This window comes from Lutjanus erythropterus, chromosome 22 (assembly GCF_056507025.1).
Source record: "Lutjanus erythropterus isolate fLutEry1 chromosome 22, fLutEry1.hap2, whole genome shotgun sequence".
NCBI lineage: Eukaryota > Metazoa > Chordata > Actinopteri > Lutjaniformes > Lutjanidae > Lutjanus > Lutjanus erythropterus.
The window spans coordinates 28043635-28056046 of NC_139338.1; positions in this window are offsets into that span (position 1 = coordinate 28043635).

A 12412-nucleotide genomic window follows, 5' to 3' on the forward strand; every position below is an offset into this window, starting at 1 on the left:
AAAATGGGCTGCAGCCAGTAATTTTATTTTGGATTAATTTGCTGTTCACTTCCTCATTTTGTCTAAAAATGTCAGAAAATAGTGTTAAATGTTGTTAAAATTTCCAAATTCTCCAGTTGATGACATCAGATGTCATGTTCTGTCTGTTCAACAGCAACAAATATTTAACTTATTCTGAACTGAAGCAGAAAAAAATCAGCAAAGTCTCATGTTAGAGAAGCACAAACAAATTCATGTTTGGCATATTGGTTAGAAAAAAGTCTGAAAAGTCTAAATTCTTAGTTGCTGATTACATTTTAGAGATATTCTAAAACTTTTTTTTTCCTTCCTCCCAATAATTCCAAAATTAGAATTTTTGGTTCTCAGGTCTGAACATGGGATTTAAGGACAAAAAATAAAGGGGAAAAAAAACAGAATATCCGTTTTATTCTTCAAAAAATTAAATACAATAATAGAGCGAGATAAGATTAACAGAAAAAAATGGATATCTTTCCCTTCACCTTATGCTACGATTTGATTTGATGGATTAAATTAGCAGACTAGAATTAAAATTGTCAGCACATCTCTTTCACATCAACGTTGCTCTCCCAGTTTCCACCATTTTTATTTTCATGTTGTTTTCTGCTCTTTATTCCAGCTCCTCTCTGTCCCACAGGAGCTCCCTGTTTCTTCACTTTCAGTATTTAATTCCTTTTTTTTTTAAGTTCTCCTACTTTTCTGTCACCTCCCACATTTATTGGCAGTGTCTTATTTTCCACCCGGCAACAGTCAAACCAATCAGACTGTTGGAGTGACCTCTCTCAGGATCATTAAGAGAAAACTTAGAAATCTGTTATTCGCTTTCTCTCTGAGAGTTAGATGATGTCCAGAATGATGTCGGTCTCGTGTCTGTACGTTAAATATGAAGCTGCGGCTACGAGACAGTTAGCTTAGCTTAGCATTGAGACGGCCGCTCATTTTTACACGCAAGCTTTTGTACAAACTAAACGAGATACACGGTAACATGTTAATTAGCTTCAGAGGTGCCTTTGGACAGAGCTAAAGTTAGCTGTTTCTGTCTTTATGCTAAGCTAAGTTAGCCAGCTGCTTGTGACAGAAGTGGGACCAAGTCATTGTTTTGCAAGTCACAAGTAAGTCTCAAGTCTTGGCACTCAAGTCCCAAGTCAAGTCAAGCCAAATCCCAAATTAAGTCCCAAGTCAAGCCTCGAATCAAGATTGACAAGTTCAGAATAAAGTCCCAAGGAAAGACAGTTGAGTCCCAAGTCAAGATGACAAGTCCTGAGTCAAGTCCCAATTGAAGACGGGCACCTCTTAAACCAAGTCCCAAGTCAGGATTGACAAGTCCAGAATCATGTCCTGAGTCGAGTCCTAAGTGAAGATGGGCAAGTCCCAAGTCAAGACGGGCAATTTCCAAGTCAAGCCCTAAATCAAGATTGCCAAACCCAGAGTAAAATCCCAAGTCCAGATTGACAAGTCTTGACTCAAGTCCCAAATAAAGACAGGCACTTCCTAAGACAAGTCCAAAGTAAAGATAGGCAAGTCCCAAGTCAAGTTCCAAGTGAAGACTAGCGAGTCCCAAGTCAAGTCCCAAGTGAAGACTAGCAAGTACCAAGTCAAGACCCAAGTGAAGACTAGCAAGTTCCAAATAAAGTCCCAAGTGGAAACAGGTATGTGTCCCAAGTAAAGTCCTAAGTCAAGACAGGGAAGTTTCAAGTCAAGATTGACAAGTCCGGAGTCTTGTCCTAAATCAAGACAAGCAGGTCCCAGGTTGAGTTGCTAGTGAGGACTGGCACATCCCAAGTCATGACAGGCAAGTACCAAGTCAAGTCTTAAATGAAAACCAATAAATTCAAAGTCAAATCCTCAAGTCTAGACAAGGAAGTCCCAAGTCAAGATTGAAAAGTCCCAAGTCAAAATAGTCAAGTCCCAAGTGAAGAAGGAATCTAGTATTTTTATGTCAAAGGTCCAAGTCAAGAGGTGATAAAATCCAAGTCAAGTATCAGATTTTTTTTAACTCTGTCCACAGCTCTGGCTGGTGGTATCTTCATATTTATTGTACAGACATCAGAGAGGTATCAGTGTTTTCATCTAACTCTGCAAGAAAGCAAATAAGTTTATTTCCACAAATGTTGAATCTTCATTGCCACTCCAACAAAAGGCAAAATTAGCCCCAAAAAATTTTAAGGTTACAAATCAAAATTATTTTGTTTTTATTATATTATTTTTAAATTTCCTCCAGGAGGCACCAATGTAAATGTATGTGTATATAGTCAAATATATATACATACGGACATGGCAGTATTTTTAAGAAAAAGAGGAAAAACAAAAAAGCGAAACGTGTCTGAAGCGAGAAGACCCTCCCTCTGCTGGCCGCCAGTAAACGATGCAATACTCTACTTCACGTTACCGCGGAAACCACCATGGAGACGGTTCACAGGGGACCACGCCCGACTCCGCCCACACCGACCACCTTTTAGCAACAACAACAACAGCTGTTACCGCTGCCACGTGACAGTAGCGGCAAGCAGCCACTTCGGTTGCCGTGACTACAGGGGCCCACCCAGCTCGTTCACAATGCAGCAGAAAAAGCCAAGGACACGCCCACAGACCCATGTGACCTGCTCGACAAGATTTGATTGGAGGACGAGGACTGAGGCACTTGGCCGTCGGCTGTTTTATTAAATATGGCAGCTAGTGTTTTAATAGGAAAAAGAATAAAATAAATATTCTGGTAATGAAACTGAACGAGGAGTCCTGGCTGGTTTTGTTTCTCTGTATGTGTGTGTGTGTGTGTGTGTGTGTGTGTGTGTGTGCGCGCGTGCGTGCGTGTGCGTGTGTGTTGTGCAATTTATTAATTTTTTTTTTTCAGGAGTGAAAAGTTGCTGAAGATTCCTGCTTCCGTGAAGTGAAAACCTCAAGTTGTTTTTACCTGGTATGTAAGTGCTGTTACATAAATCGTGTCTTTATGATACACTGATAAATAATTCAAGGTCAGGAATTTTCATACAATAAATAAGTTAATAAATAACTAAATAATTTGAAGTAAGGTTAAAATTGATGTATTAAAATCTGTTGTGTAAGAAGTAAAATAATATAATTTACTAAAAATGTTGTAAGCACATTCTGCTGTAGTTCATTGTTTAAATTGTACGTTTCTTGTCCGGAACCAATGTTCTCTGTTGCACACCTACGGTCAAGTTCATTGTGGGACTGTATACAACGCGAGGCAAACGCCTCCCGTTCAAGTTAAGTTCACGTCTGAAGCCTGAGCAGACGGTAAAGGGACCTTAAGGGACTTATAAAACTCTAAAGGATTTTCATGGACTTCCATCCTCTCTTTACAACAAGCGGCCAACGAGGTATTTATTTAAATTGTAAATGTTCTTTATTTCATGTCGGCGCTGAGCGTCATTTTATGTTTACTTACAATTTCATGTCATGGTGCCTTGTAACTCATTTAGATATTTTGCACTGTGTTTATTTATGAATATAGTTCTCACGGCCTAAGTGTGATGGCATGAAGGAGATGATGCAGCAGAGATGTGCCCAAGCAATAAACGGCCGTTTCAAAGAACCGACCTGTCTGTGTTGTTGTGGAGAAAACTACACGGTAAGTTCATCACAGCACGCAAGTCAGTTCCACCGTTAGGCACAAATAAAGTCGGGTCGTCTTCGGCTTTGTGTTGTTTGAAGCAAAAACACATTTTTGGTTAAATGGCAGAATGTTGGAATTGAGTTAGCTAAGTTTTTATCAACGGTAGCGGCAGCTCGTGAGGCTCGTGCTTGACTGAAAGTTTTACGACGTGACGAAAGTACAAATATCTGTGCAACAAGACTCGAAGTAGAAGTACTGATTCATTTAGCTCAAAGTATTCAGTAAAAAGTCGACAGTCAAGACTCCCTCTCTTTGTATTATCATTATTTTTTTTACCCTTTTCTATTTAATTTATGTCCACATCATTTTTGTCTGGTTGCACCTTTTATGTCATTTTTCTTTTATGTTTTGTTACGTTATTTTTGTAAAGAGTCTGTTTTTAACAAGTCAGGAGTAGAAAGCACAGATATTTGTGTTCAAATGTAGGGAAGAAAAGTAAAAAGTTATCAGAAAATTAAACACTCAAGTCAAGTACAGATACCTGAAAAGTCAACTTAGTTAAACAGTAAGGAAGTATTTGTATTCAGTTACTTCCCACCTCTGAAAGTGTTACTTTGGATATAATTCCTCCATAGATGAAACTAACTGTAAATGGCCTTTTAATCCTTTTTACTCCACTACATTTTTCTGACAGCTTGAGTTACTTGTGACTTTATAAATCAGGTGTTTAGAAAATAGTTATAAATTAAACTAACAAACAGTTTACACGAGTACAACTGAAACGGTGAGCTGATTAATCAGTTAGTCGATTGAGGGGACAGGGGGCATTTGAATACTTTTATTTTGAATACATAGATACATTTTCCTGATTATACTCGCTCATTTTTACTTAAGTAACACAGGACTTTTACTTGTAACAGAGTATTTTTTACATTGTGGTAAAAGTTGGCAGAAAAACTTTATTCTTGACCTTGTGAACAGCAGTCTGTCAGTCACTCTGTTTCATGAGTTTGTCCACACAGGGGCGCCGTTTATTAAAGGAAGAAGATCTGCCAGACAATAAACTGATGTCAGTAAATACAGGTTTTTATTATCATATGCATTGGAACTTAAAACATCAATTAATAGTGACATTTTTAAGATAAATCACTTCACTTATAAGTTGTAAATATTAATGATCATGTTATAGATTTCTGAATCTTCTTGGTTGCAGCTAAAATCAATGTAGTGATGTTTGATTAGAGCAGCTGAGTGATGACTGAAGAAAAGGAATAAAGTGGAGATAATAACTGTGTAGGACAAGGAGGACGTGTTTATAACCTCGAGATAAACACACAGAACTATAAACAAATACACAAACAGACAAAAGACACAAACAAACAGACTGTATCTGCACCTGAACACATTAAGGCGAGAACAGTAAAGACTTAATGAGGTGATAAAAGCAGCAGCAGGGCAGATTTTACTGCCGACGCAGAAACACAACGGAGACTAAAACTGTCTGTTAAATTTAGGAGAGGAAGAGACTCGAAGCTGAAGAAGCTGAGGAGGTGGAAAAAAAGAGACAAGGAGGATGAGGGGACGTGTGAGGACAAGAGGGCAAACTTTAAATCTGAGCAGAGGCTCATGGGAAAGAAACAGGGAGGAGGTGAAGGGTTAAAACGATGATGAAGTGTTTGTTTCTTCAGCCTGTTTGTGATCAATATTTATAGATTTTTCTGTTTTTTTATTTGTGGTCCTATTATCAGCAACATAAAACCAGATAACAGAAGTAAAACAAGTCGTAACAGGAAGAGGACACAGGCTTGATTCAGCAAAATGGAAAGAAAATAAAAGATGATAAGAAACACAAACTGAACAGAAGAAGTTAAAAAAAAACAGATAAAGTGAAAGCTTAATCAATAACTAATCATCACGTCTGGTATTGTGAGAACAGGTTTAAGAATTATATTTAAAGAATTTATTTAAAGGATTACTTTGGTATTTTTCAACCTGGAACAGCAGTATTTAAAATTGGTCCAGTATTGAGTGAAACCATCTGAGCTCTCAGCTCTAAAATGAAAATATTTCCACTAAAAGAGCTAAAAGACTGGATCAATTTCAAAAACTTTTTCAAAACCGTGGGAAAATATGGTTGAAAAAATACTTTTGGAGCCTCTTTTCTTTGGTTTCTCCCAGAGGAAAGATAAGTTGGTTATTTACAGTCTAAAGACAGTATCTCGTCTGGAATTGGGACCATAGCTACAACAATTAATGAATAATAAATTAAGAGAAAATTAATTGGCAACTTTGATAACTGATTCATCGCTTCAGTCATTTCTCAAGCAAGAATGGCAAAAAAAAACATGCTGATTTTAGCTTCTGAAACGAGGATTTGCAGATTTTCTTTGTCATAAACAACATAAAATAAAATATATATATATAATATATTAAAATATATTTTGGTTTTAGGACAAAACAGGACATTACCTGAGATTCTAGGAAACTAGGGAACTTTTTGACATTTCCACCATTAATTAAGTGGTAAAAAATAATTAAATTGTTCAGCTGTATTGATAGTCGAGTAATTGTTGAGTAATTTTTCATGCAAAATGGCATAAATGTTGCCTCTAAAATCTAGAGATTTCCTGTTTTTTTTTCATTTATCATCATATTAAAGTGAATTTCTTTAGGTTTTGGACTGACAAAACGAGACCTTTAAAGACGTCACCTTGGACAGGTGTGGACATTATTCTCTATTTTCTGACATTTTATAGGCACTGCAGCCTTTTATTAAACATGATAATTAATAATAATTAAGTCCAAGTTCAGCTGCCAGTAAAACATTTTCTAAAAGGGAAAATAAAAACTGACTTCAGGCAAGAAGATTTTTCACTTATTGCTCGACTGAGCAAAAGAAAAGAAAACAAAGTTGAGCCCTTAATTTATTGTCTTTATTAAAGTTATTGGATGTTTAAAGAACAGTTATGTAACCGACTGAACTAATCTAAAAAAAATAAGTCTAACAAAGAGTGTGAGAGAGAGAGAGTGAGAGTGGGCGGGCGAAGGTGTGAAATGAAACTGAAACTTCTCTTTGTTAATGAGCTCATTGTAGCGTCTTCATCATCAGACTCCTTCAAACATCACAGGAGTTAACGGAGAACAACGTCGTGACTCCATGTTCACTGTGTCAGCTTTGTCTCGTCTCACGTAACAAACAAACACGACGTAGATTTGACAAACATCAATATGTAGAAAATACTGAGTTTAGTTCCTGGAATTATTTGGTAAATAAAAGTGAAAGCACTGATGTTAAAAAATAGTAAAATTACAAAGTATTTGTCTGAGTATTAGTTACTTTTTAACCACTGATGTTTAAAGCATCATCAGTTGAAGACATTCAATCAAAGAAGTTTCTGTTTCTTCAAATCTTCATCTAAATTAACTCCCAGCATCCTCTCTGTTCTGCTCAGTGCTCACGCTCACCTCTCAAAACTAGGGTCAAAACTTTTCGGTTTTCCAGAAACGATTGTTGAAAATGTCAACAATCGATTCATCATTAATAATTCATAAGCACATTTATAAATTGAAATTTAGAAACTATTATAACTATTATAAATCTATTTGTTTTTTTACTTTTTTCTCATTTTCATTTCTTTTCCTGTTTTGTTTCTCTTTTGTTTGTTCAGTTTTTCGTCCACATGTCCTGGTTTTCATCAGCCAATCAGATCAGCTTATTGGCAGCAAAAATGCAGATCAAAGTTGTGGATATTAATTCAACTTGTACTCAGTACTCATTATGATTCTGAAAGTAACTAAGTAGATTGCATGGTTTAATGGATACTGATAGTAAAAGGATTAATTCTGGATTGGATTAAGGTTTTAGGAAATGAAGATGGGAATTTTCACCATTTTCTGTCATGTTGTAGGCCACATGATTTGTCTGTTAACTGAAAAAATAATCACCAGACTAATAAAAAGTGAAAATAATAAGTTGCAGGCTCACAGGATGCAACTTAAAATTAATCCAGAGAAACATGATTATCCCACTGGAGTCATGTTTGTGTCCAAATATTCACTCTCCTTTAGCTCTGTTTTGGTCTCCTCCACCTTCTGAGGGAAAAGTACCCAAAACTACTTAATGGCAGTAACTTGAGTATTTGTAATTAGTTATTTCCACCCCTGTAACTATAACTCCAGGACTTTAGATGGATAAATGTCTTTGTTTTTCACATTTGAATTCACCGATCATGTGATTGGATCAGTCCCTCCAGGATTTCAGGTGTTTTGGAGATGTCTGATTTCATGGCAGCTTTACCAAAAAAATGTGCTGCATGTTGTGATGGGTTCATTGAAACGTACATGTATGATATTTGCACAGGAGGCTGCAGTGATTGGTGGAACTTGCAGGAAGCTACGATGATTGGTTAAATTTACAGAAAAGCTGCAGTGATTGGACAGACTTGCACACAGAATTCACAGGGATTGATTCAGTTTGAGTTAATTATTGCAGATGCAACATCAGAATATCTTTGAGCTCAAAGTTTCATAATTAAATAAAAAAATATTTATTTGAACAGCAGTCCAAAACCCCCAAAATGTTCTGTTAATATTGAGTACAGGCTTTTCACAACAGTAATGCAAAGTTAGAAAAATAAAATGTATGGATGATAACAGAGAAAAAGGGAGAGAGGGAGAGCTTAAAAAACAGAATAAAGTAAAAGGAAATCGTAAAAACAACAAAGGGAGAGTTTATTCCAAAGAGAAGAAATTTAATTTAGAAATCACAAGACACATTTTAAGAAAAAAAAAGCTGCTGTATTTCTGTTCAAACACTGCTGAAATGTGTCACGACTTCCACGATAAGAAAGCAGCCTGTCGTTTCATGTTTGGCATCGACTCGCGTTGCTGTTTGGAAACACAAGACTGTGTTTAAAATGATATGTTGCCTTAAATCTGCGGAGTGAAATCCAGAAATGGTGCGTAACAGGGCTGCAGAATCACTCCAGTGCATTTTTCCATCACTGCAGTGTTTTCAGAGAGGCAGACATCATCTCCATAATGAGGGATATTACCAGACTGTAGTTCCCTGTTGATGGTGGGATTTTCAGCCAAATGTTGCCTCAGCAGCAGCCGCTCGCCGCACCAGCACGTCCTGTTTTTTCAGGACAACAGGAGCAAATATTGTGCAGCCTATAATCGCATCATCTGAATGTTGATTTCAGTCAGACGATGCCCTTTTCTATCCAGTTAGTTTTATTTTCTGAAAGCCCAAATCCCGTCCACTGAGGATACCAACTGTCGACACAGCCTGCCTGTCAAATTTTTCCTCTTAAGCACATTTTTTTGTCTTTCCAATGCATCACAGGAGCTATAGCTCAAGATTCCTCAATTTTATTTGTTCCTACATGCAGTCTGAGTTTAATCTCAGACGTAAAAACAATGAAAATTAATCAAAAACTGTGATATTTCAATGCATTGGCCTTCAAACTGCTGTTTTTCTAATGCTGTTTGTCTGTTTGCAAGCTCTCTGCAGAGACACGTGGCCCCTGTGCTCCTCCACGCTGATGTCCGTTATTATTTGTAATCTTTTGATCTGCAGAGATGATAATAATCCTGCCACATGCCTCCCTGATTACCAATGCATAATGCTGAGGCTTTATTCTGAAGCCTTTCAGCGCTTCACATTTATGCAACAGGCCAAGACGAGGCGGAGCAGAAACAGATAGAGCTGCACGGCATCAGAGGTTGAAGGATATCGTTGTTTAAAGGGTGAAGCTGATGTTATTGCTGATATTCAGTGTCTTTGAATATCATTATTTGAGCGTTTAAAAAAATACTCCAATATTCAGTTTTTAGTGGCTTGTTTTACTTAATTTCAAGGTGAAAAAGCTTCTTTAAGTCTTAAAGCCTTTAACACCTACATCGTTAGGTCTGGATTTGGGGATTTTTCTAGTTTGAGCTGAACTTAAATTAATAAAATGTACAGATTTGGTGTATTTCTTTGTCTTATATGACAGTAAAAGGATTAATTTTGGATTGGATTAAGGCTTTGGGAAATGAGGATGGCTTTTTTTAATATATATTTTATGACATTTTGTAGAAGCTCTCCGTTAATTGAGGAAATAAATGACTAACTGATAATGAAAATAATTAGTTGCAGCCCCACAGGGTGCAATTTAAAGCCTAAAAATAAAAAAAATATTATCATTTATTAAAAAGTACAAATAATTACCAAATCTTTAGGACCCTTTCAAACCTGCGTCGTTTGGTTCCGACTTTTTCAGTTTGACCTGAAGAAATAAACAGATGTGAAACCAAACAGCTGAACTCTGGTCCATCCTGTTCCACATCAAATTGATTGGTTCAGTTCATTTCTCATGTGGAAACGTTTTTTGGAGGGTTTAGACTTTTTAAATGCAAATTAAATTATATTTTTATTTTGATGATTTCAGTTGCATCCTGTGGGGCTGCAACTAGTGATTATTTTAATTACTGATTAGCCTGACAGTTATTTTAATTCTTAAATCTTAATTAACTAAGTACTGGATCAAAACACACAAGACAAGGAAAATTGACAAATGATCATCTCTTTTCCTAAAGGCTTTGGTGACGTCTGAAATCACTTTCTTTGTCCAACCGACAACTGAAAATCAAACGTTTTTCCTTAAACTATCATATAAGACAAAGAGATGCACCAAATCTTCATATTTCATTAATTTTGGTTTGTTTCAAACTAAAAGTCCAAAAATCCAGACCCAACCTTGTCGGTGTGAAAGGCAAAGACAAAGAACTTAAGAACTAGCAATGTTGAAGTTTTAGCTTGGAAAATTATTTAATTAAAAAAAGATTATTAAAATTGTTGCTGATTTTTGTGGCTAATCATTTCAGCTCTTGTATCCTGATCCTCTGATTTATGAAGGTGTTGGTCAGAGTGCTGATCCTACAGTCAAGGTTTAGCTTTTAGCCTCCTTTAGCTCACTTTTGTTTGGTCTGTTGTGTCTCTCTGACAGCAGAGATAAAACAGCTGAAGAGACAAAATATTTCCTTCAGGAGTCGGTGGAGACCAAAACTGAGCTAATAGAGAGTGAATATTGAGATTGTAATGTTGCTCTGCGTCTGCTGGATTTGTTATTTGTGCTCTGTAGTTTCTAAAATCACTTTAATAACATGTATAAAATACAAAGAAGGTGGGTTTTAACAATTCTACCTTTGCACAAACAGTTGGACGGGCTGGAACAAACGTGGGCCAGGAAACTTGGCACAGCCGCTGCATTTAACACCCCACAGACTTGTGTGTTTTTGTGTTGTTAGATATCGTCTTTGGCTCGTCAGCGGGTGTCTTCACTCACTTGACTCTTCGCTGCAGGTTGAGAGGGAGACAAATCAATACATTTCAGTCAGATCATTGATCGCTCAGTCCTTGGAGGCCATTTTGGACGCCTGGTTGCATCTTTAACTTGGAGCAGACTCTGCCAACACACACAAACACACACACACACGTGATGAAATGAAACTATCGATCCATGCAGAGAAACTGTGTCATCACAGCAGCAAGTAATGAAGTACACTAAAGAAAATAGACTTCATAGATGTCAATAGAACCAGTGGGGATGATTTTAAAAATCCCACAAGACAACAATGTGCATGACATAAAATTATTAATAATACACATATTATACACCAGATAGTTGGGTCATCTCGAGCAATTCTGTGACCATGGAACGTGGAGGTTATGAAAGTTAAAGAACAAATTTAGCCCTCATGCCCCAAACGAAAATGCAGGCAAACTTTTTAAGAGCCCTGAATCCAAAATGGAGACCATCAGCCATTTTGGAAATGAACTTTTTAGTGGTCTACAGCGCTGCACAGTACATGGTTTCTGGTACTTTTTGGGTCCAGGAATTCATAACTGTTGTCATGTTGATTATTTTTCCAAGATGGCAAACATTTTTTTTATCTCAGAAAGCTCATTTTTTTTTCAAATTTGTCATGGAGCTTTCATGTGTTACAAAAATGAAATGACAAAAACTCAACCTGACAGTCACAAAACAGTAATAAAACAAAACTTTTTAAAAGTTGTCAACCCCTTTAATATACATCAGAAGATGAAATTTTGTTCCCTTCAGTCTTGATTCAAAACATTTTGACAAATGAAATATTCATCTTTAGTATTTTTGGTGATCATAACTGTCCCAGAGCTGTTATAAGCTCTAATGTTTTCTGTCCTGGTGTCCTGAGAAACAGAGGATGTTCCTGAGAGAGAGTGATGTGCTCTCCCCGGGCTAAGAGGCTTATCTCATCCAGCGTGTAACAGAGAGAGAACAACAAGCCGCCAGCGGCGAAATAAAACACAAATCTGGATTGAATCATCAGGCCACCGGGGCGACCGAGCATCACTCAACCTGCACACAGAGAGAGAAAGAGAGAGAGGGAGAGAGAGATGAAACCATAGAAACATCCCAGATAGCTACAGGCTGCACCACATGGCCAAAAGTATGTGGACACCTGAAGATTGCAGCTGAGGTTTCGCTCTTTCCTCCAGATGTTGGACTGACTCTACAGTCCTGACTGGAATTCCCCTCTCTCTGTGGTTTGGTTTGGTTTAGTTTGGTAACTGCAAAACTATGAATGTAACTGTACTGTGGATTGAATTTGACTGTGTACAGGAAGCGGGGTGTGGAGGAACAGTGATGCTACGTGTTAGCTGCTGTCCCACGTGGGTTGGGTCTGGCTGACTGGCTCTGAACTAATGAACCTTGTGCATTATGAAAGTTTGGTGGTGCGACACGGTGCAGCATCAGTTCTTGCGCTCTCTGTTTTGAGGAAATGAAGAGG